Here is a 25,894-nt window from a genome sequence, read left to right as displayed (position 1 = left end):
ATGCAGCTCACACACACATCAACAGACAATATGGTATAGTGAAAAATGGACAGGCTAAGTTGGTCCAACCGCTTAGCTGACACAATTGACAGATTTAATTCCTGTGGACTATTTTGCATGGGGTCATATGTAAAGTTTTTGACTCCCGTAGAGACAGGAGGAGGATCTACTGGCATGAGTTCTGGCTGTTGCACCAGAAACTGAAGAGACATTAGTGGGATGGAGCGTACAACATGCTTCAGAAGTACAATGTCAGTAACATTAGTGGTCACAACATTGAGTTGCTGTCATAATCCATCGGTACTGTCTTTTAAGTACATTATGCTGGGTTCTTTTTCATTTCGGAATAATGTAAACACATAATGTAAAAAGTGTTAATACAAATGTGCTAAAGTGATAAATGGATGTTTTGTTAAGTTTCCTTTTGAATTTTTATCTAATAATTATACTGCATCACACCTAATTAAATTCATCTACCAGAAACAGAAGAGCTAGACATCTGAAATGAAACTATTGCACAACAGAAACAGCTATTCAAAATGTTACATACTCAATCCCCTCTAAAAGTTCTCAAAGTTTGTAATGGGAATTTTGATCCCCTACTCTTTCACAGTTTACTGTTCTGCAGACTCTGTATTCCATGCTCTTATGTCAAATATCTCTCCCTTCAGTCCAGACTAGAGTATAGACTTGATATAAAGAAACATCTCTGACACAGCCAATGTGTCTACTTCACAGCAAATTAAAAAAATTGTTGCTTACAAGAAATCATAATACTGAAATTAATTTCTGACAAATGAAGACATTTACATTTGTGGAAGAGTACTGAATACAAAACAGTACTGTATCAGTGTCACTGTTCTGTTGCTAACTTTAGAGGAAACTGTTTCTTCTACAGTACATGCCTAGTGTATAAGGAAGAACACTTTGATTCCAATTTTTGTGTATAGTTTCGAAAAGAAAAATTAAGTTTTGGTGAAATATATGAGAAGGGATCTGTGGCTTTGATTTTCACTGGGTGTAGGCCAAGAGCCAAAGGTTTGGGTTGTCAATCCCCAGTCATCTTAAAAATTTTTTATTTGTTGCCCCTTTCACCTTTACCAGAGATTTATTAGTGGGGAAAATGTCCTTTTGCTCTGTGACGTGGTGTTCATATTTGGGTCACGGACAGTTTTCTGTTAATGGGTTCAATAAGGATTATGGAGTTAGCACAGTTGGCACAGAGAAGTGTAAATTGACATGGTTCAAAATTTATAGGTTTGAGTCTACCAGAAGACCTGGCATTGGACCTCATAATGGGCAACATCTACTTCACCAATGGTGAGGAGAGCTACATTGGAGTCTGCACAAAAACTGGGACAGAATGCACTGTGCTCATGAACGAGGATGTCCAGAAGCCCAGAGGAATGTCTCTTGTGACATGGAATAGGTAAGGGTGGAAGTGCTGCTCTTGCTATGTCACGTTACAGCTAGGGTGATATGTAGGTATCTCTTCAATGGATGTGAGGATACTATGAGATGTTTAGCACCTAACCTTCCTAATAAGGTACATGACACACTCTTTTAACTGCCTGTCATGATGGGCAAAAATTGCCTCCAGATCACACTATGCAAGCATCTTCATCTCTCTATATGCTACGTCCATTTGAACATACTAAACTGTATTCAAACCTTGGTCTCTCTTTTATTATTATGCTCTTACATTTCCTTCCAGTGCCAAATTACTCTGATGCCTCAGTATGATCCTTCCATGTAATCACTTTACAAATGCTAGAAACGTACGTTTGCAACAAATACTAACAAACAGATAGAGGGGCTGGCCAGTACTTACCTCAGCTCAGTACAGACAATAGATACACAAAACAGAACAGAACATTTTTATCCTATCTTTTGGAACTTTGTTCCTTCGTCAGGGAGGAGAGAGGGGAAAAGAAGGGGAAGAAGGGAAAGTGGATTCAGTTACTCACAACCCAGGTTATGAAGCAACAGGAGAAAGGTAAACAGGGAGGGTAGCAAAGATGGAGGCATGGGTGTCAGAGGGAAGCCATAGATATTCTACTGTAAGTACTGTGCCAGCTTCAAACCAAAGAGGATGCATATACAAGTGAAGAGGTATATAGTAAAAGATAAACACAACTATGTAGGATGAAAAGATGTGTGAATGGCTAAAGAGGAAAGGGAAAGAGGAGAAGACTGAAGAGTAAATGGGAGTGAGGTTGGATAACGTAGGTTCAGTCCAGGGGTTTGGTGGGATGAAAGAATGTGTTGCAGTGCAAGTTCCCATCTCCGCATTTCCAAGGGATTGGTGTTGGGTGGGAGAAGCCAAATGGCATTTACAGTGTAGCAGGTTCCTAGGTCCCTAGAATTATGGTGGAGGGCATGCTCCACTATTAGGTATTGGACACCTCCTAGGCAGACAGTTCGTCTGCACCCGTTCATGCACTCAGCCAGTTTAGTTGTCGTCATACCTATGTAAAAGGCTTGGCAGTGCAGCCATGTCAGCTGATAAATGACATGTGTTGTTTCACATGTGGCCCTGCCTTTAATTGTGTATGTTTTACCAGTAGCGAGGCTGGAGTAGTTGGTTGTGGGGGGATGCATGGGGCAGGTTTTGCAGTGGGGTCGGTTACAGGGGTAGGAACCGCTGGGTAGAGAAGGTGGTGTGGGAATATTGTAGGGTTTGACAAGGATGTTACGGAGGTTAGGGGGGTGATCAAAGGCAATTCTGGGTTGTGTGAGGAGAATATTGTTCAGGGCTTGACATGAGAAAGTCATATTCCTGGCGGAGTAATTTGTTGATGTATTCGAGGCCAGGATAATGTTGGGTGACGAGGGGGTGCTTCTGTGTGGTCTGGAGATAGGAACATTCTTGTGGGATGGGGAGGAATGTATTGCTCGGGAGATATGTTTGTGGACAAGGTCTGCAGGATAGTTGCGGGAGAGGAAAGCACTGGTCAGGTTTTTGGTGTAATTGTTGACAGATTCGTCACTGGAGCAGATACGTTTGCCACGAATACCTAGGCTGTAGGGAAGGGAGCGTTTGATGTGGAATGGATGGAAGCTATCAAAGTGAAGGCACTGTTGTTTGTTTGTGGGTTTGATGTGGACAGAGGTCTGGATGTGAGCTTCAACAAGATGAAGGTCAACATCTAGCAAGGTGGCTTGGGTTTTGGAGAATGACCAGGTGAAATTCAGATTCGAAGAGGAGTTGAGGTTATGGAGGAAATTAAGGAGTGTTTCTTCACCATGAGTCCAGACCACAAAGATGTCATCTATAAACCTATACCAGGCCAGGGAAAGCAGCTGTTGGGTCTTCAGGAAAGCCTCTTTCATGGGGCCCATGAAGAGGTTGGCATAGGATGGAGCCATCCTGATTCCCATGGCCGTTCCCCTGATTTGTTTGTAGGTCTGGACTTCAAAAGTGCAGTAATTATGGGTGAGGATGAAGTTGGTAAGTGTGATAAGGAATGAGGTTTTTCGAAGATCTTTGGGTGGGCATTGGGAGAGGTAGTGTTCAAGGGCAGAGAGACCATGGGTATGTGGGATGTTTGTGTAAAGGGATGTAACATCTATGGTGACAAGAAAGGTTTCAGGTGGGAGGGGAGTGGGAATGGATTTGAGGCATTCGTGGAAGTGGTTTGTGTCTTTGATGTAGGATGGGAGTCTGCGGGTGATAGGTTGGAGGTGTTGGTCTACCAGAGCTGAGATACGTTCTGTTGGGCCTTTGAAGCCTGTCACAATGGGACGGTCAGGATGGTTCTCTTTGTGGATTTTGGGTAATAGGTATAAGGTAGGGGTACGTGACTCAGGTGGAGTGAGTAGGTCTATGGAGGCCGTTGTGAGGCCTTGTAAGGGACCTTCGATTTTTAGGATTTTCTGCAGCTCAGTCTGGATGGGAGGAATGGGATCCTGGGTAACAGCTTTGTAGGTTCAGGTGTTGGAGAGTTGACGCAGTCCTTCTGCCACCTACTCCACATGGTCAAGTACCACAGCTGTGGAGCCTTTATCTGCAGGGAGGATGACAATAGAGTGGTCTGTTTTCAGCTCCTTAACGGCACGGGATTCAGCTGGGGTGATGTTAGGGGATTGTCGAAATGTTCTTCAAAAAGGACTGGGAGGAAACACTGGATGTGAGGAATTCCTGAAATGTCTGCAAGGGATGGTTTTGGGGGAAGGGAGGAGGATCCCTTTGAGAAGACAGTCGGAGCTGTTCTAGACAGGGTTCAACACTGGGTCTACTATTTGGGGTCTGCGTTTGGGTGGTCAAGTTGAGGTTCTGGGTGAATGAGAGAAGATCTTTAACCAGGGCAGTGTGGTTGAATTTAGATGTGGGGCTAAAGGTTAAGCCTTTTGATAGAACAGATATCTCTGGAGGAGAGAGGGATCTGGATGAGAGGTTTAGAACTGAATTGGGACTGGTGATATGAGGCATTTGACTGTGGTTATAGTTGAGATTTGGCCTGTGTGGGGTATGTGCTGGGATTGGGAGATTGAGTAGGGTGGCCAGGCTAGGTTTGTTGGCTATGAGGGGGGTTTGTTGCAGGTTCTGTTGTGGTTGGTGTTCGTGAGGGATAGGGAGAGGGACCCCACTTCTTAAGTGTTGCACTAGCACTGTGGATAGTTTTTTCAGGTGGTGTGTGGTATGGAATTCAAGTTTACAGCTTGCTTCTAGGATGATGTTCCTGAGTTTGTTCTCCAAGCATGGGTCTGAGAGGTGGAGGACTTTGATGAGAGATAGGAGCCATAGGGAGTGGTGGTTAGACGAAATAGTGCAGAGATTCAGGCGCGTAATGGGGCCCCTTAGGGAAATGGCAGCAAGAGAGGGGAAGAAAACCAATGTGCACTCCGTGTGCATACCGGGGGGAGTCATTCCAGATGTGGAAAGGGTCCTTCCGGATGCCATGAAGGGTACAGGGTGCACCCATCTGCAGGTGGTCGCTCATGTCGGCACCAATGATGTGTGTCGCTATGGATCGGAGGAAATCCTCTCTGGCTTCCGGCGGCTATCTGATTTGGTGAAGACTGCCAGTCTCGCTAGCGGGATGAAAGCAGAGCTCACCATCTGCAGCATCGTCGACAGGACTGACTGCGGACCTTTGGTACAGAGCCGAGTGGAGGGTCTGAATCAGAGGCTGAGACGGTTCTGCGACCGTGTGGGCTGCAGATTCCTCGACTTGCGCCATAGGGTGGTGGGGTTTCGGGTTCCGCTGGATAGGTCAGGAGTCCACTACACGCAACAAGCGGCTACACGGGTAGCAGGGGTTGTGTGGCGTGGGCTGGGCGGTTTTTTAGGTTAGATGGCCTTGGGCAAGTACAGAAAGGGCAACAGCCTCAACGGGTGCGGGGCAAAGTCAGGACATGCGGGGACCAAGCAGCAATCGGTATTGTAATTGTCAACTGTCGAAGCTGCGTTGGTAAAGTACCGGAACTTCAAGCGCTGATAGAAAGCACCGAAGCTGAAATCGTTATAGGTACAGAAAGCTGGCTTAAGCCAGAGATAAATTCTGCCGAAATTTTTACAAAGGTACAGACGGTGTTTAGAAAGGATAGATTGCATGCAACCGGTGGTGGAGTGTTCATCGCTGTTAGTAGTAGTTTATCCTGTAGTGAAGTAGAAGTGGATAGTTCCTGTGAATTATTATGGGTGGAGGTTACACTAAACAATCGAACTAGGTTAATAATTGGCTCCTTTTACCGACCTCCCGACTCAGCAGCATTAGTGGCAGAACAACTGAGAGAAAATTTGGAATACATTGCACATAAATTTTCTCAGCATGTTATAGTCTTAGGTGGAGATTTCAATTTACCAGATATAGACTGGGACACTCAGATGTTTAGGACGGGTGGTAGGGACAGAGCATCGAGTGACATTATACTGAGTGCATTATCCGAAAATTACCTCGAGCAATTAAACAGAGAACCGACTCGTGGAGATAACATATTGGACCTACTGATAACAAACAGACCCGAACTTTTCGACTCTGTATGTACAGAACAGGGAATCAGTGATCATAAGGCCGTTGCAGCATCCCTGAATATGGAAGTTAATAGGAATATAAAAAAAGGGAGGAAGGTTTATCTGTTTAGCAAGAGTAATAGAAGGCAGATTTCAGACTACCTAACAGATCAAAACGAAAATTTCTGTTCCGACACTGACAATGTTGAGTGTTTATGGAAAAAGTTCAAGGCAATCGTAAAATGCGTTTTAGACAGGTACGTGCCGAGTAAAACTGTGAGGGACGGGAAAAACCCACCGTGGTACAACAACAAAGTTAGGAAACTATTGCGAAAGCAAAGAGAGCTCCACTCCAAGTTTAAACGCAGCCAAAACCTCTCAGACAAACAGAAGCTAAACGATGTCAAAGTTAGCGTAAGGAGGGCTATGCGTGAAGCGTTCATTGAATTCGAAAGTAAAATTCTATGTACCGACTTGACAGAAAATCCTAGGAAGTTCTGGTCTTACGTTAAATCAGTAAATGGCTCGAAACAGCATATCCAGACACTACGGGATGATGATGGCATTGAAACAGAGGACGACACGCGTAAAGCTGAAATACTAAACACCTTTTTCCAAAGCTGTTTCACAGAGGAAGACCGCACTGCAGTTCCTTCTCTAAATCCTCGCACAAACGAAAAAATGGCTGACATCGAAATAAGTGTCCAAGGAATAGAAAAGCAACTGGAATCACTCAATAGAGGAAAGTCCACTGGACCTGACGGGATACCAATTCGATTCTACACAGAGTACGCGAAAGAACTTGCCCCCCTTCTAACAGCCGTGTACTGCAAGTCTCTAGAGGAACGGAGGGTTCCAAATGATTGGAAAAGAGCAAAGATAGTCCCAGTCTTCAAGAAGGGTCGTCGAGCAGATGCGCAAAACTATAGACCAATATCTCTTACGTCGATCTCTTGTAGAATTTTAGAACATGTTTTTTGCTCGCATATCATGTCATTTCTGGAAACCCAGAATCTACTATGTAGGAATCAACATGGATTCCGGAAACAGCGATCGTGTGAGACCCAACTCGCCTTATTTGTTCATGAGACCCAGAAAATATTAGATACAGGCTCCCAGGTAGATGCTATTTTTCTTGACTTCCGGAAGGCGTTCGATACAGTTCCGCACTGTCGCCTGATAAACAAAGTAAGAGCCTACGGAATATCAGACCAGCTGTGTGGCTGGATTGAAGAGTTTTTAGCAAACAGAACACAGCACGTTGTTATCAACGGAGAGACGTCTACAGACGTTAAAGTAACCTCTGGCGTGCCACAGGGGAGTGTTATGGGACCATTGCTTTTCACAATATATATAAATGACTTAGTAGATAGTGTCGGAAGTTCCATGCGGCTTTTCGCGGATGATGCTGTAGTATACAGAGAAGTTGCTGCATTAGAAAATTGTAGCGAAATACAGGAAGATCTGCAGCGGATAGGCACTTGGTGCAGGGAGTGGCAACTGACCCTTAACATAGACAAATGTAATGTATTGCGAATACATAGAAAGAAGGATCCTTTATTGTATGATTATATGATAGCGGAACAAACGCTGGTAGCAGTTACTTCTGTAAAATATCTGGGAGTATGCGTACGGAACGATTTGAAGTGGAATGATCATATAAAGTTAATTGTTGGTAAGGCGGGTACCAGGTTGAGATTCATTGGGAGAGTGCTTAGAAAATGTAGTCCATCAACAAAGGAGGTGGCTTACAAAACACTCGTTCGACCTATACTTGAGTATTGCTCATCAGTGTGGGATCCGTACCAGGTCGGGTTGACGGAGGAGATAGAGAAGATCCAAAGAAGAGCGGCGCGTTTCGTCACCGGGTTATTTGGTAACCGTGATAGCGTTACGGAGATGCTTAATAAACTCAAGTGGCAGACTCTGCAAGAGAGGCGCTCTGCATCGCGGTGTAGCTTGCTCGCCAGGTTTCGAGAGGGTGCGTTTCTGGATGAGGTATCGAATATATTGCTTCCCCCTACTTATACTTCCCGAGGAGATCACGAATGTAAAATTAGAGAGATTAGAGCGTGCACGGAGGCTTTCAGGCAGTCGTTCTTCCCGCGAACCATACGCGACTGGAACAGGAAAGGGAGGTAATGACAGTGGCACGTAAAGTGCCCTCCGCCACACACCGTTGGGTGGCTTGCGGAGTATCAATGTAGATGTAGATGTAGATGTAGACAAGTTGGGTAAGGGCTAAGGACTGAAGGTTCTGGAAGTCTGGGAGAGACTGGTGGAAGGAGGGATTGCACCAAGGGATGGGAACTTTTAAGGTAAGTCCTTTAGGGGTAATTCCAATGTTTAAGCAGGACCGGAGGAAAAGTATGTGGGGTTGCAGTTTGGCTACAGTGAATGCATGATTCCGGAATGAATGTAAATAATGTGATACAGGATTAGGGTACACAGTGGGTAACTGGTGAATAGGGAAATTAAATAAATAAAGTTAAAATAGTAATAATAAGAAGGAATAAAACAAGGAGGGAAGGACGAGAAAGAAAATGTGTTGGTAATGTTCAAACATAGGTTTGGCTTTCCTTAATCTACTTTCTAAGATAAGATAATGTGTTGATAAAGAAATTTAACTCCAAGGAAAGCTTTTCTCGCTGTACACAAACTACATTTTATATCTTCTGTATTTCTGACATTGCCAGTAACTTTACTACACCTTTCTCATATCTGAAGCTAACCTCTCATCTCTCTAGTGTTGTACTTTTAGTCTTAAAGCCTCTTTCCAAGGAAGTATCAATCACTGTTTTTAAATACTTGCCATCTGGTGGAATTTAAGTATCATTTAAATGTTTTATTTTTCTTTTCCATATTTTTGTTTTTCTTGCATGTACAGACTAAAATGTGTGGGCTACAACACTTTCCTCCTTTAAAATCGCTTCCTATCAGCTTCACTTTATGTATTTTACCTCTTAAGGATGCAGTAAGTTTCCTGTAAGTTATAAGATAACTGAAGAATTTGAATAATTTTATAGCATCAGTTGCCACAAAATAATCCTTAACTAAGAATTGGCACTACCAGTCTGCATGTAACTTTCCTATTAATGACAAATAAAAGTTGTGGGCAATGTCATCATCATAACTGAGACAAATATTTTTCATAAAGTACTATGAGACAAGCAAAAAGTCTTGAATATATAGGAACACTGAAGTGTTGAAACATCAGATGATCAATCTGAAGCAAGTGACGATTGTGTTGGTTTCTCTGCAGATGGTAAAGACTTAATTTTGTTCTTGGGGAATGGAAAATGCAGTGGAACTTTAAATGTTGGTATACAGTCCATAAAGAATAAAACATGTAAATTTCACTTAGGATTGCCTTTGTAAAAGTGGGTTAAAGAAAGCCAATGAAACTTTAATGTTTAAGTATTAGCTAGATACAAAGACCACATTAAGTTCTTCTGTGCAATACAGCAGCTATATATGAAGGTGGAATAATTATACTGTCTATTAAATAAGACCCACAAGATACTACAGTTTAACTTAGACATCACATGTGAACCTTCCTCCGCATTCAAATTTTTTCCTGCCAAAAGGATTATTATAAGAAAATGAAATCTTAGATGGTGGTGAAAGAATGCATAAGAGCATTCAAAATGCCAAAACTACATAAGTTCTTGACGTTTCTCATTTTCATTGGCAACTCATATAGTTGGCTATTAAAAGGTCCCCTTGGGGTGGTCTGTGTGGTGTTAGCTTTGCAAAATTTCCTGTGGCATAAAGATGTCTCCTGATGAACTAAAACGACTGCTTGGTGCTGAAGTACCTCTACAACACAAATTTTTGCACTAATAGAGAATAAAAAAATCATTCAAATGGCTCTGAGCACTATAGGACTTAACTTCTGAGGTGATCAGTCCCCTAGAACTTAGAACTACTTAAACCTAACTAACCTAAGGACATCACACACATCCATGCCCGAGGCAGGATTCAAACCTGCAACCGTAGCGGTCGCGCAATTCCAGGCTGAAGCACCTAGAACCACTCGGCCACTCCGGCTAGCAATAGAGAATATCCTATATATAAAATATAAGTAAAGCATAATCTTAAACATTTAATTATTGGTGCATATCTCCATTTACAGATAAGGATACAGAAAGCTTGGCACTTCTAATGCTTATGGTGAAAAGGTCCCAAATTTAGTTGAACAAAATTGTGTACTCTCACACATTTTCTGAAAGCACACATTTACCATTTGCTGAACAGATAAATGTTCCATCTTTCTTACATGTATTTAGTTCCTGTTATAAGTGAATTTGAAATAAACTATTGATACATAAGATATTTTCACCACCTGCCAATATTGTTTGGACTGTGAACAATTTTCAGTACTTTTAAAACTGCTACAGTAAAACAGCATCAAACCAAATAACTTTAGTCCTAATTTTTGTAGTTCAAATATACTCAATTTTCCAGAATTTTGAAATTCCTTGTCAACATCTTTATCTTCCAGCACATTTATTTATTTTATATATCCAAAAACAAAGATGATGCGACTCACCGAACGAAAGTGCCGGCAGGTCGATAGACACACAAACAAACACAAACATACACACGAAATTCCAGCCCTCGCAACCAACGGCTGCCCCACCAAGAAAGATGGAAAGACGAAAGGATGTGGGTTCCAAGGGAGAGGGCAAGGAGTCACCCCAATCCCGGGAGTGGAAAGACCCACCCTAGGGGGAAAAAAGGACAGGCACACACTCGCACACACACATACACACACACACATCCATCTGCACATACACAAACACAAGCAGACATTTATTTATTTTATTATCCATCTTTAGGCATTAAAAATGCAATTGATGTCATCATTTGTGTACATATACAGTTTACATAAGTAACAGAAATGGTCTAATATATTGTAGATCATTATTGTCTAATAAGGTACAAAAATTTGTTCTTGATGCTGCACAAGGTATTTGCATTATATTTACATGTATAAGTTTAATCTAAGTGAAACTCTATTAGTACCAGTACTTAAGATCATCTTTAGTGCACATTATAAACTCTTCTATTCAATAAAAAGCTTTTTCTCTAAGCCATTCAGTGACACATTATGTGCCTCTATTGGCAACATGTTAAATAGTTTTACTCCCATGTACCTGTAACTATCTTGAGTTTTCTTTAGTCTAGCAACTGGGATGTCAATTTGCTGTTTAAACATGTGTCATGGTGATGGATAGATTGTCGTAGTTTGTGACTGTGTTGGTTTTCTTTTGTGTGTATCAGACAATTTAGTATAAAGAGGGCTGCAACTGTTAGTATTTTTAGATTTTTGAAATATGGTCTACAAGACTCATTATTTCTGACTCCATGGATGCATCTGACTGCCCTCTTTTGCCAAATGAAAACTTGTTTTGCTCCAGCTGAGTTTCCCCTCAACATAGTGGCGTATGTTAAATGGGTGTGGAAAAAGGCATAGTATGCATTGAGTAATAACTTATCACTAACACATGACCTTAGTTTACCTAACAAATATGTCACATGTGCTAACTTAGTACAAATATAATCGGTATGACTCTTCCATGTTAATTTTGAGTCAAGATGGATCCCAAGTAGTTTAGTTGAGACACAATCAATCTTATCACTCTTAACACACAAGCTAAAGAGAATATTTACAGTTTTATCATGATTTATATGCAAGTCATTGAGCTGGAACCACTTGATGGCTGCTCTGAGATGAGCTTCACTTTCCTCATTTAATTTTCCTAAATCTTTCCCTGCTCTAACAAAAGTTTTATCATTTGCATAGAGTGTGGATTTACATAACATGGTTCTGGGCAAGTCATTTACATATATTATAAAAAGTAAAGGACCAAATACAGAGGCTTGTGGTACACCCTGCATGATATCCAAGACATTTGACCTCATATTGTTAAAATGCACAATTTGTTTTCTGTTGCTCATATAGGATCTGATCAGAGATAGTTCTGAGCCTCTAATAACATAGCAGTGCAGTTTTTCTAATAGTATCCTGTGACTGATAGAGTCAAATGCCTTGCTGAGGTCCACAAAAGTGGCATTAACTGATAATTCTGATTTGAATGATGTCAATATATATGAAACAACATCTTCAACTGCTTTTGCCATAGACCTGAAGCCATACTGAGAGTCACTAAGAATATTATTCACAGACATATGTTGACTGATTTGGAGCTGTATGCAATATTCCACTACTTTTGATATGATGGGTACAAGGGAGATTGGACAGTAATTATTAGGACAAGACTTGTCACCTTTCTTGTGCAGTGGAGTAACGACTGCCATTTTTAAGGATGAAGGGAAACAGCCACTGACAAACATCCGGTTCATAAGAGAACAGAGTGGATGTGCTATTACATCTGCTATTTTTTTTATTACAAAATTGGAGAGACCATAAATGTCTTCTGATTTTGAGTAACTTAATTTTGCTATTGCAGTCTTAATACCTGTTACTTTTACTTCTTTCCATTTAAACACAGGAACCATATCCTCAAAATTTTGTAGAAATGAATTTCTATTATTTGAGATATGGTTGTTGTCACATTTATGGATATGTTCATCTGGTGTGATACAAGCATAACACGAATTACTTTTGTTAGCATCTTTATTTCTACCCAGATGAGTCTTGATAACAGTCCAGGCTGCTTTGCATTTATTTTGGGACTTACTAATATAATCATCATTTGCCTTACAATTGCTTAACCTATTTTCTGCCTTGTATTTGTTCCTCAAACTTATGTAGTTTGCTTTTTTGGCTTCACTATTTTTTGATTTGTCATAGGAAATCATTAACAGAGTTCTGAGCCTTTGTAGGTCAGGTGTGAACCAGTTATGCACTGATGTGAGACCATGTTTCCTCATAGTTCCCTTATTTTTTCTCATTACTTTAGGGCAGCAAGTTTTAAATGTATCTGACAATGCACTAATGAATAATGTAAATGCCTTTTCGATATGATTACTTTCTAGCAGAATGTAATTCCAATTTGTCATCTTTATTTGTGTTCTGTAGTTATCAATGTTCTCTTCATTCAAAAGCCTAATGTATTTAATTTTATTGGAGACAGATTATGGCTCTTTTGTTATCAATTTTAACCAAATACCTTTATGGTCTGATAAATAATGAGTATTGAATAGCCCTAGTTCATACCGATTTGTCTCAACATTTGTGATTACATACTCAAGGCAGGCAGACTGTCTTCTTGGGTTTCCATTAATGCAGTGCAAGTCATGTGATCTTAGCATATTCAGAAGATTAAGTTGTTTAGGAGTGTTTTGCCTTATATCAATATTTATGTCACTAAAAATTAAAATCCTATATTTAGGCCACTTATCAAGGTGTAGTATCAGTTTCTGTAGGGCCTGTGCAAATACTTCAACATCATTATTTAATTCGCAATGGATTATGGCATTGTACTTTGCTCCCCTTTGTCGAGGAGTGTGGCTAGTGGTGGTTTTTTGCTCCTAGTGTTATACTGTTTTATGAAAATTATTGTCAAATGTCGCACAATTCTCTCCAACAAACTCGGTAAAAACATAAGACATAACAGCCTCATGCTTTTAGACAGTTGTCTTCTTGAAGTAAGGATACACAGTATGTTATCTTTCTGTGCAAGGAGTAGTTTGTCTGGAATTGTCACAGAAAATTAGTCCATTTAACATAGAATGGACGTAGACAAAGTACATTAAATTTCTGACTCTGAATTTAAGGAGCATTTGGAAAGATCTGGTTGTGACTTCCTGCTAATTGTGGAAAATGCACATTCAGAAATGTGGACATTTGGGAATAGTGAGGTCTTAAATGTTGAGTTCCCTTCCTGTGCTGAATTGTTGATATTCTTGCCTTGCACAGTCTTTCTAAGTAAAACTCCATTTATTAAGGATGAAGACCTTAACTAATTACTTGTACTGCTGCTGCAGCACTCTTGTTGTGCTATTGCAGCTCTGTTGTATGCTATGCTGATCACATAAGAATCACAAGTGAGCCTAATTTATCTTTTTGGTATGAGATAGGTGATTTGCTTGAGAAGAAAGAGTGGGTCCTGTTAAATGCCATTAGAATATTCACCAGAGCTGTGTGAGCTGTCTACCACATTTTGCTTATCTTGAACATTTTCCAGCCCCAGGCTGGGTCTGTTTGGAACATAAGCCTCACCATATAGTCCTGTTTCCTCACTGTCTGTGTTCACTCTGGTCCAGTCCTTGTCTCTCATTTTCAGCACTGCTTCACATTTTTCAGCCATCTGTCCCCTTGCCTTTCCTCTTTGTTGTTTCTTTCACATCTCCATTTCATGTCTCTTCTTGGAACCCTCTTGTTTTCCATTCAATTTAAGTGCCCATACCATCATAGCCTTGGTGCCATTGTAGCCTTGTTGTTTCTATCCTGCTCTGTAAGCATTCCTTTTTACTATTTTTCTCACATTTCCATTCCATATCATCTCTTCTTCTTACTGCCGTCCTGCTTCTGAGAAACTTCATTTCACACACCGGTAATCTGCTCACATATTCCTTCATTACCCATGTTTCAGATGGTAGTGACTTCCGTACATCACTTCTTTGGTTTTGTGGGGCATCCTTGCTCCAAACCAGGTTTTTAACACTTAGCAAGAATTCCTCAGCCTGTCTGCCACATTCACTGAAGGCTCACTTCTTCCATTTTCCTCTGTCACACTTCTCAAGTACTTCACACTCTCCACTTTCAATTGTTCCTCCTATCCTTATTCTGCTATTTGGTCTATCTTTCTACTTGGAAGCAGAATCTCACATTTGTTTACAATAAATTTCATCCCCTACTGCTTATTCCCAAGCATGCAGATGTTCATGAATATCCTGTTTACCCAGATCATAACCAATACAAACAGTATTGCTTTTGCCTAAACAGTATTCCTTATGTCTTGTCTTCTCCAGTTTCTTCTGCCACCTTGGTCACTGTTGTCAAAAATCACAAAGAATAGGAGAGGTGACGGTGCACTACACTGTTCCACAAAACTTCTTGCTGGGACCAGCCTGTCCTTTTATTTCCCACTCCCAAACAAGTCAGACTTCCACAGTATCTCTCTTCATGCTTCTGATCAGTTAAACGTTAAGTGAACCATTTAGTAACTATGCTTTGAAAGTCACAAGCTTAAAGCTTCTTCAAAAGATGATGATTTTGTTAATTGTCATGGACCCATTACACAAATCATGATGAATGAAATATTGTCATTCATAGTCTAAAATGCTGTCAATGGAATTTTAACATAATCCAAAATGCTGTCAATTTTAAATCCTACATTCAGTGGAGAGTACAACCAGTGACTGGCTTAGAATCTAGTTGCATATGCTCATTTTCAATACTTTAAATTTTCTTTTCCAAAGCATTAGTTCATAGGTCAGTTATCTGTCCTACATTTGAGGTGTTCCAGCGTGATGTACTTAAGACTGGAGAGACACCCTGTGATAGTGATGAATTAAATATTTGTAGCTGTAACAGCACAACATGCTTTTAATATGTAGTGTAGTTTTAATCATCTTGTGGGAATTTTTGCTTTTAGGACAGTTGACTACAGTAATCTCACTTGAATAGGCTATAGTGATACTGAATTGATTCAATGTATATGGTATTAAGTGTAGGATATACTGTAATGCTTTATGTTTTGAACTGTGCTGAGCTCCTTGGTTTCCACTAGGAGCTGATTAGAAGTTTGCTAACTGTATGATGATGTAAGCCATGGCGTCTCTATCAGAACAAGATATTTTATTTTTGTGTTTTCTAATTATACCCTCCTCTGTTTAAATTTTATTTTCAGAATTGTTAATCTGACATGACATGCAAGCCAATGATCATTTGTTCTGCAGGTCAATGTTCTGGTGTGACTGGGGCAACAAACTGAAGATTGCGACAGTTGGCGTGCGCTGGCCCAACGAAATAACTGTAAACACTGGCAACAAGTGTTTGTACTGGGTGGATGTCAAGCTGCAGTCAATAGAATCCATCAACTTGGATGGCAGTGATTGCGGGGCATGTAGGTACATGCATTTGAAAGCAACTGCCGTGAAAAACTTGGTAACTCTTGGTCAAGGATTGATCAGACAACAGATAAATAAGCAAATATAGGTCATGCACTGGGACAAAGAAGCCCCAAATTCATATCTCGGCTACTGTGGTTTATTCCAATCATTACTAAGCTAGGATATACAGACCACACAAATTCAAAAGCACAGAACTACCTTAACAGAAGTAGAGGATTAAATTTAGACATTTGGTGTGCCTTAGTGCTGAGTAAAACAAATACCAACTATTTCTCACTATAAGATCCATAACACACACTGACAGGATTCTATGATCATAAGTAGTGGCCTGATGTCATTAAGACTGTTGCTTGGATACACAGACAAATAACCCCTTAGCATTTTTTTTTTCAAATTGTTCCAAAGAATACTTTCCATTAATGAAAATCATGACTGACATATAAAGACAGCTTTTAAAGTTCAAAATAAGTTATAAAATTTTGAATATTACAAACAATAAACTCTAGAGTACAAGGTCTGTTCAAAAAATTTCTAAGCTCTCCTAATTTTGCAGCAGTGGTGTGTTGGAGTAAAATGCAGTTGACATCCATGCACACACTTGTTTCTAATGTGTAACTGCCAGAACTTGCATTGTTGTACATCTGTGAGTTGTTGTTCAATGCCATAATGCTTTGTTGAGTAGAATGTTGCATTCCACAGTTAGCGAATTTCAAAACGGCAGTTAGAGGAACAACACGTGTGTATTAAATTTTGCGTGAAACTCAAGAAAACATTTATAGAGATGTCAGGTGATGCAGGAAGCCTATGGTGATGAGTACTTAAGCTGTACTCCGTGTTACAAATGGTTCACACAGTTTGAAAATAGCCGAACAGAAGTTAAAGATGATCCTCATTCAGGACTCCCTCTGATGTCCACAGACGATGCTCATATCAGGAATGTCAATGAAACTGTGTCTGCCAATCAAAGACTGACTGTCTGAGACATTGCAGAAGAATGTAACATATCAGTTGGAGCACGTCATGAAATCCTGACACAGTTTCTTGGAATGAGTAATGTAGCCACGAAGTTCATCCCATGGTTCATGAGACAAGAAAGAGCTTCTCCTTGCAATCTGTGAAGAGCTTTTGGGTCACACAAATGAGAGAGAGAGAGCTGTTCATTAAGAGAATCATAACTCATGATGAGATGTGGATCTATGGTTATGACGCTGAGGCTGAGGTTCAACTTTCACAGTGAGTTGGGAAAGGTTCTCAGAGACCAACAAAAGCCCATCAGGCCAGGTCAAATGTCAAAGCCATGCTGATAGTTTCCTTTGAAGGATTAGTTCAGGGACAAACTGTCAATTAATTGTACTATCAAGATATGTTGTGACATCTGTGAGAAAATGTGAGAAGGAAATGGCCTCAAATGTGGAGAGAGAATTCATGGCTCTTGCGTCACAATAATGCAACCACACATTCATCCCTGTTGGTGCGTGACTATTCCACAACACAAAATCAGTGTGCTGCCTCATTCTCCATACTCCCCAGACGTGGAAGCCGTGGACTTCTTTTATTTCCAAAGTTGAAAACCCTGTCAAAAGGATGAAGATATTGCAGTGATAGAGTTAAAAATTTGTAGACGGTACTTTGCACAGTCTAGCAAGTGGTGTGCCAAGACTGCTTCCAGAAGTGGAAATGGTGTTGGAAGCAGTCTACCAATTGTGGAAGAGTATTTCATAGTAGACCATACACAATAAGTAAAAGACAAGTGTACAAAAACTTTGTAGAGTAATTTGCAAAATTTTTTTGAACAGACCTCATATATTCATGCACTGGACTTTGACTAATATATCCTGAAACCTGAAGTTATTTTTGGATGTGTGTAGCTATGAAGTCCAACCATGTATTCCACAAAAATTTCTTGTGTACATAATTGGTGGAGCTGGCTGGAGCACAGTGAATGTATTTATCTTGAAACACTGGTGAGCACCTGTAACTCAACTGACAAACTATCATTGCTTTCAGTAACCAATGAAACAACAATATTCTTCACTTTCTTGGCCACTAAATTCAGTGTCAAGCTCATTAAAGTGGATAGATAAACAATGTACTCACCAAGTGGTGGCAGAACACACACATTAAACAGCTGTGGTTGGCAAGCTTTCGGAGACAGTGGTTCCCTCTTCAGGCAGAAGAGTTGAAGGGAAGGAAGAAGGGTGAAGGAAAAGGACTGGAGAGGTCTAGGAAAAGGTGTAGATTTTGGGAAAGTCATCCAGAACTGCAAGTCAGAGGAGACTTAAAGTACGGAATGAGAAGGCAAGATTGATTGTTGAGGACTGCATCGGACAAGGTTGAAAAATTAATGCTTAAAGGCGGAAGAAAGGGTAATACACAAGACAGAGATTACTACTAAAACGTTGTATACAAGTTAATAAGAGTGAGAAGCTAAGTGCATTGTATGTAAAGGGGGTGGGAGTGGGCGATGAAAAATAGATGGGAAAGATAATGAAAGATGTAGAAAAATAAAACGGACTGAAGCAGAGAGTAGTTACAGCAAAGAAAAGCTGAGAAATTAACGTAAATTAAAGTCATGTTGGTGGTGAGACCCAAGGACATGTTGTAGAGCTAGTTGACACCTGTGGAGTTCTGAGGAACTGGTGTCTGAGAGAAGAATCCAGACATGTGGAGAAACAGGCACCGATGTCGTGAATGTCATGTTGTAGAGCGTGGTCTGCAACATGATATTGCAAGTTGCCAGTATATACTCTCTGCCTGTGCCCATTCATCCTGATTGATAATTTGGTGGGAGTCATGCCAATGTAGAAGGATGAACAGTGTTTACGTATTAGCTGGTATATGTCAGATGTTTTGCAGGTGGCTTTCCCTTTGATAGTACATGTTTTGCCAGTTACAGGGCTGTTACAGGTGGTGGCAGGAGGGTGCGTAGGGGATCATGACGGGTAGGAGCAATAGGGTAGGGACATGGGTGCAGAAGGAGCATAGGGTCTGACAAGAATATTGCGGAGATGGAGAGAGCGATGGAAAGCTATTATAGATGCAGTGGGAAAAATGTCTGACAGAATGGATCTCATTTCAGGACACGATTTTAGGAAGTCATGGTCCTGTCAAAGTAGCTGATTAACACATTCCAGACCAGGAGTCACAAATAGTGTGCTCTGAAGCTGTTTTGTGGAGGGATCAGCACTACCAGGAATGTAATGGCCTGAGAAATTGGCTTTTCAACTAGACTGGTGCTGTAATTATGTGCAGTGAAGGCTAAGGTGAAAATGGTGGTGTATTGCTGTAAAGTGTCTGCATCTGAACAAATACATTTGCCTCGGATGCCAAGGCTGTATGGGAGGGAATGTTCAACATGGAATGGATGGCAGCTGTCAAAATGTAAGTACTGTTGTTTGCTGGTAGGTTTAATGTGGACAGAAGTGTGTAGCTGGCCTTCGGTGAGGGCGAGATCAACATCAATGAAAGTGGCACATGATTTGGAATAAGACTATGTGAAATTTAACTGGGAGAAGGTATTATGAGACTCCAGGAATTTAAGCAGTTCAGCATCACCATGAGTCCATATGGTAAATATGTCACCAAGTATTCAAGCCAAACCAGAAGTCTCAAGACTTACGGATCCCCAGGAAAGCCCCATCCAGCTATTATGTAAACACTGTTCAGTCTTCTACATTGGTATGACTACCACCAAATAATCAATTAGGATAAATGGGCATAGGCAGAGGGTATATACCGACAACTCACAACACCCTCTTCAGACATCAGTTTCTCAGAATTCCGCAGGTGGGAAGTAGCACTACAACATGTCCCTGGCTCTTGCCACCCACCTGACCTTAATTGACATTAATTTCTTCCATCTCAGATTTTCTTCACTGAAACTACTCTTTGCTTCACTCTGTTCTACATCATTTACTGTCTTTCCCATCTTTTTTCACTGATCCCTCCCACCTCTGTTACACACAATGCACTTAGCTTCTCACTCTTACTAACTCATGCACAATGATTTAGTAGTGCTTGCATATTACCCTGTCTTCCACCTGTAAGCTCTGAGGTTTTCAGATCCAATGCATTCCCCAACAATCAGTCTTTCCTTCTCATTCCGTATGGAAAGTCTCCCCAACCCACAGTTCTCGGTGACTTTCCTAAAATCTACCCCTTTCCTAGACCCCTCCAGTCCTTTTCCTTCTCCCTTCTTCCTTCCCCTTCAACCCTTCTGCCTGAAGAAGGACCCACTGGCTCTGAAAGCTTGCCATTGACAACAATCTTTTATGAGTGTGTTCTGCCGCTGGTTGATGAGTAGATTTTTTATGTGTCCAATTAAATAATTTTATCAATAATTTAATGTTTCTGTGTAAAACACAGGTTCACTGTTGCCATCCTTTTTTGAAAGCATTGTTTAAACAATACAGGAGAGTCTGAAAGTGTGTGTTTTGAGTATCCAAAACTGCACACAGTAAAGGTATCTATTGGCAACCACCTCAACTGAAACACGCTACAAATGTAGAACCTGACTACCAGTCTTGAAACAGACAAATGCAGGGTTTAATGTTTTAAAGCTCTGTTCTTGAGTTGACTGAGTGTACCCAGGATTTTACATTTCTGTCAGACAATAAAACCCAGAACTCAGGGTTTTATGTTCAGGGGTTAAACTTCCTGAGTTTGTTTGAGTTTGTAATGGTTTTTTCATTGAAGCCTCTGGTGTAGAGATGTTATGCTTTCATCTGGCAGCTCAAGTATAAATAATTCGATGACTTCTGCCACTTTAAAGTAAGATATGTAAAATTCTGTGTACAGTCCTGACCTGACTCAAAGTTATGAACTTAGGTTAGTGGTACACTGTTGAAGCCCAACACACTAGCACTGCTTATTCACGAATGTCCTTACTTCAGAAGTGTGTGTGTCCAAGTGGCATGTCAACCGGTATCTACTACTTTGGTTTCTACCATGAATCACTCCACATCATGTGATTTAAGAGGGCTGATTAACAGACAGACTAATTTTGTTCACAGATGTTTATTACTCCATTCAAATGGTAGCAACTTTTCCAAAGTACTTCCCTCCTACTGAAATGCACCTTCTATAGCATCTCTGCTAGTGCTCAAACACACACTGCAGACAATTTTTTATCAGGTCCTTGAGAATCCTCACTTCTTAAGCACTGCTCACTTCTTCAGCAATGCTTACAGTCCTCAAATAAAAGGCCTCAAAGTTTTGTCTTTAGTGAAAGGAATTAAAAAGAAAATCACAGAGTGCAAGACTGGGGCTATAATGTGGATGCAGCACACAGGTAATGTTGAACTGAACCAGAAACTGGAAAACTTGATTTGTGATGTGAGGCTGCACATTGTTATGAAGTTGTCATCCAGTCTGAGGAACTTCTGGTCTTTGCTTGCAGTGTGCTTCACCAGTTCAGCCAATACTGACATGCAGTATGCTGCTGTAACAGTAGTGTGAAGGATCTGCATGCCAGTAAATCATTCCAGGACTTCCCTGCAGATGGAAAAACTTTCAGTTATCTTTTGGAGTTGGAAAACTGAGTGGTTTCCTCACTGTGCTGGCTCATTCTCCTTAAAGATCGTAATGATGCATCTGAACTGTGACTCGTCACCAGTGATATTAGATTCCAAACACAGATCCCCTCCATCAGCAAAGAGGTGCAGCACGTCATAGCTTGTTGCTACTGACACAGCATTTTGTTTGAACAGGTACAAGCAGGTACAAGCATGGGTTATAAGGATATGATCCTGCATAATTTTGAGGACACTGACATATGAAATTTTTAATACTGCTTTGAGGTTACATAATGTTACCTGCTGATCCTTATGGACAGTTGCAGCATGCTGGTGATGTTGACTTCAGTCATAGTAGAAGCCAAAACACAAAGCTCACCTTGTTTAACACAGACAAGGTGGCCTTCTTTAAGTGGTTGAATTATTTAAAAATTGTTGCTCAAAGTAGTGCATCTTCACTATAAACTTACCGCAGGTTTGTGTATGTGTTGGTGGCTGTACAGTTTTAAAAAACACAGAATTTTATTGCCCCATACTCCTCCTCTTCCAATACCTCCATGGTTTGAGGTGTGAAATGCATAGTGTCCACAAAATAGAGCATTACTACCAACTTACTGTTGAGTGTGTGCTGCCACCTATACATAAAAATCTGCTCTTTCCAATTCATGGTAGAGACAGCAAAGTGTCACAGAAGCAACAGGAAAGAAGGTCTTTGTTGAACAGACCTTGTAGAAAAGTCATAGCTGTTGTATTCCAATTAGAATAACCGATGTAGCACTCTGCATTAAAGGAAAATATAAAGTGCTGGAAGTCTGTAAGGATGTAGCATAAGGAATTATCTTTGCATTTTGATTGGGTTAGGCAGTAAATGTTGCAAGTAACTACCTATTTTGTGAACATGGGGTTGCAGAAGTGCTCTTGCACAGACTGAACATGATACTGAACCTCATCTTTAACCCATTACCTGATTTGGCTTTTTCATCCACACAAAGACAAATTGGACAGATTCCTGATGATATAATTTGCCTCCTCTATTTTGTGGAATGGAGATGGTGGTGACAAAACTGTATTATATGCCGAGGTCTCCTTCATATTAATAGATGACAAATTGGTTAGAAATTTATGAAGCAAACTGTTAGGTCATGAGCATAATTAAAATTCTTGTGGTGCCTATTTTATGCATATTGGAATTCTGTGAGAAGTTAATGTCAGTCATTTTGCAGTGGATCAAAGAAGACACAGTATTGGTTGGTTCAGTGTTTCCTTTCCCAGCATTTATGTTTGTACTAACGTAGCACAGTCCAATAAGATGTAAGCCATGTTATTACTCGGTACTTGTTATCGTATTGTTATTCAGCTGTCTGTTTAGGTATATTTTGAAATACTGTAGAAGCCAAATGATTTGGCAGGTAATGATTGAAAAATGGGAATCAGACTGCCTTAAATGATTTGTAGGTTATAATGTTCTGTAAAGCTCACTAGATTTGGTGAAAATGCTGTACTTACTATAAAATAAGAAATTGACTTTAATAACATGGACTGTCTGGTATTCTGCTACAGGTACGTGTTTGTGGCATTTGGCTCATCTTCACATGTGGACATGGTCAAGATCCTGGTGGACAGTTCTGGACAGCAGGTCCACGTGCTGAGGGATGTGTTGGGGCCCTACGTGTCTCTGTGGTAAGACAGCAGCCTGGACCGAGTCTTTGTGGCAGATATGGGGATGAGCACCATAGGAAGTCTTACCTCTGATGGTAATAATAGCTAAACTGTTATTTTAGATGCATATATTACTGACAAACCTATTCTCCACATGTGAAACGTTTTCCACTTGCTATGGCATTCAGATATAGCAACCAGTGTATAGAATGTGAATAGTCTTAGATGAAATGTTGAAATTACTGCTTATTCATTCATCAGTGATTTGTGTTTTGCCTAATTCAAAGTATCTTCAGATTTTCTGATATGTGTTAAGTTATGGATATCAATAAAACATCCCCATGAAGAAAATTTATTTTTGCTGTTTTCGTATCACAGATATCTTCAACTTGCTTATCAACATCAGCCACTCTGAAAATGCCTGGAATTATGCAAGCCATGAGTCATTGATGAATAAAGAAACACTAATTTCAGCATCACAGCCAAGACTGCTATCTCCTCTTGTTCTACTATGTAAAACTGAGCATATCTTCACTGTAAATTTTGTGCAGTGAGGCCTCATGGTTTTAATAATTTTTAGGAGTTTTTGTGACTGAACTTCAGTCACATTTACGTCCATGGTCTGAAAACTGCTGTTAATAAATGCAGGGTAGAAAGAATGTCATATTGTACAACTTTGACTATCTCCTGTAGCATTTTGATGCAGTGTTCAGACGGATGATTACTTAAGCACCGCTGCACATATTGTAATAAATAATCCAGTTATTGTGGCCATCATTGGAGAGATACACAGAGGACTGTGATGCATTCTTCAATTTGTCAGCACTCTTCTTTAAAGTTCTTAAGCAGGGTTTTTGGGATAGCTGGTTTCTCAAGATTCTGATAGTTTTTCAGCATCTTTGAGATGCTCTTGGGTTATAAAAGTAAACCAGTAACTGTTCCTGCTGCCCTTCTTCGTGTTATGTTAATATCCTGCTAGTGCTCTTTAGTAAGGGCCCCACACATTTGAACAATATCGTAGAATGTTTCTCAAGTATTAGTAAGCAGTCATTTAAGGGACAGGGCCAGTTTCAAGATACAGGGAAAGCAGTGTGTGTTAATACTATTCATGTCCCAAAAAAAAAGTATACTGTATACTGCAATGGTTAGATAAAAATGCTGTATATCCAGTGGATCTGCATGGGCACAATTATGCTTTAGATACCTGTGTCTCTCACGTCATGCTTGACAAGGCTGGAGAAAATCTGATACCCTGAAAGTTGTACACTTTGACGCCATTCTTAGTCTTGCATTAATGGTGGACTGAGTAGAACTTAATTGTTCCTCATAATGAGATGTTTGATATGGCAAGGTCTGAGCTTATATTGCCCATTTTATTGCAGCTGGAGAGTCAATCCATTGGCCTCAAAATTGTTGCATGCAGAAACTCTTGTACCTGAACAGCGAGGTGTGCTGCTGTAATGGTGACCCATGGCTCCCTTGTCTTTGACCTGAGGTGTCAACAATGTTTCCACTATATCTGAAAAAATGTTTCCTTAATGTAGACTTAAAAAGGCAAAGTATGGTGGCATCCTGGTCCATATTAATATGAGGTGAGTTCCTTTCTGACCCTTTCACATAATGAAGGTCGTCCTTGGGTACAAAAGCATCAATCATTCTGTGTGAACTGCAGTAGGTCACACATTTGTCAGAAAATAACACTATGGAGCAATGCACAGATTTTGTACATTATGCCAGCAAAGCACTGCAGGCTGCAACTTGCTGCTCTCAGGTAATTAAAACACATTTCAGTATCCTTAAATTTTCAAATATTTAATGTCACTTACATTGTAACCTCAGTACTGGTTCAGCTGACATACTACAAATACATTTCATCAACATCTGCTATCACTGCTCAAGCAGCTGAGCAGTTGTTTGCTCTCCCATGTCTGCCACGTGAGTTGTTTGACACTGCCTGAAACAAAGGCAGGTTTATCCAAATGGAGTACGGGTTTTTTCTTGAGGTCCTGCTAAAGCAGTATCTATAAGCATCTTTCTGTAGGAACTCAAGCACTCACACTCACAGCATTCCTAAAGAATGTTACTGTATCGGCTCAGTATAAATGTGTTGGGTTCATAACTGAAACAGTGAAGTAACCCACATTGCAATAAAGCCAAAAATGCTTCTCCTAGACTTCAGTGTAGGTATACCTGTGAAAGAACTATTTATTTGCACATTTGTTAAATGTCAGGAGGGGACAGGGACTTAACATATGCTTAAATTGATGTTACGTAAGTCATGTGTGTTGCAGTAGCTGGGAAGGTTTGAGTGCACTTTCCATGTGACAACAGGTGGACGGCTGCAGTAAAGAACCAGTAGTATCAGGCTCTGGGACTGTGGTTCATCTGTCTTAAGGTTTCTCAAGGGCCTACATTCAGTGAGCACAAGCTTGCTGATACCAGGGAACTTGGACCCTTTGTACATGGAAAGATGTGCTCACACCTGGACCATTTGTTAATGTTAACTTAGTTCCTTATCTGCAATGCTGTATTCCTAACAAAATCAGGACATGCGTAAAGATTCTGCAATTTGAAGTATCACTCACTGCTGCGCATGCAGATTAGCCTTTTAGTATAGGATATCAGCATGCCTGTTTTCATCCTTACTTTGATGTAATTTTTGGGGTTCCATACATGCAGTGGAGGTCCCACAACTGAAATAAACATCAAAGTAGATTGC

The 25,894-nt window shown here is 40.4% G+C and overlaps 1 long non-coding RNA gene across 1 annotated transcript in view; it reads right to left on the bottom strand.

The window, feature by feature from the left end:
* Positions 1 to 25,129, bottom strand: part of LOC124719887 — a 36,161-nt gene extending 11,032 nt beyond the window's left edge. Inside the window, exon 1 of the long non-coding RNA XR_007006006.1 lies at positions 25,002 to 25,129. This is a non-coding gene — a long non-coding RNA (uncharacterized LOC124719887). The remainder of the gene's footprint in view (positions 1 to 25,001) is intronic.
* Positions 25,130 to 25,894: the final 765 nt, after the last annotated feature.

The sequence above is a fragment of the Schistocerca piceifrons genome, chromosome 11 (genome assembly GCF_021461385.2).
Source record: "Schistocerca piceifrons isolate TAMUIC-IGC-003096 chromosome 11, iqSchPice1.1, whole genome shotgun sequence".
In the NCBI taxonomy this organism is placed as follows: Eukaryota; Metazoa; Arthropoda; class Insecta; order Orthoptera; family Acrididae; genus Schistocerca; species Schistocerca piceifrons.
This window is presented reverse-complemented; position numbering and strand designations above follow the sequence as displayed.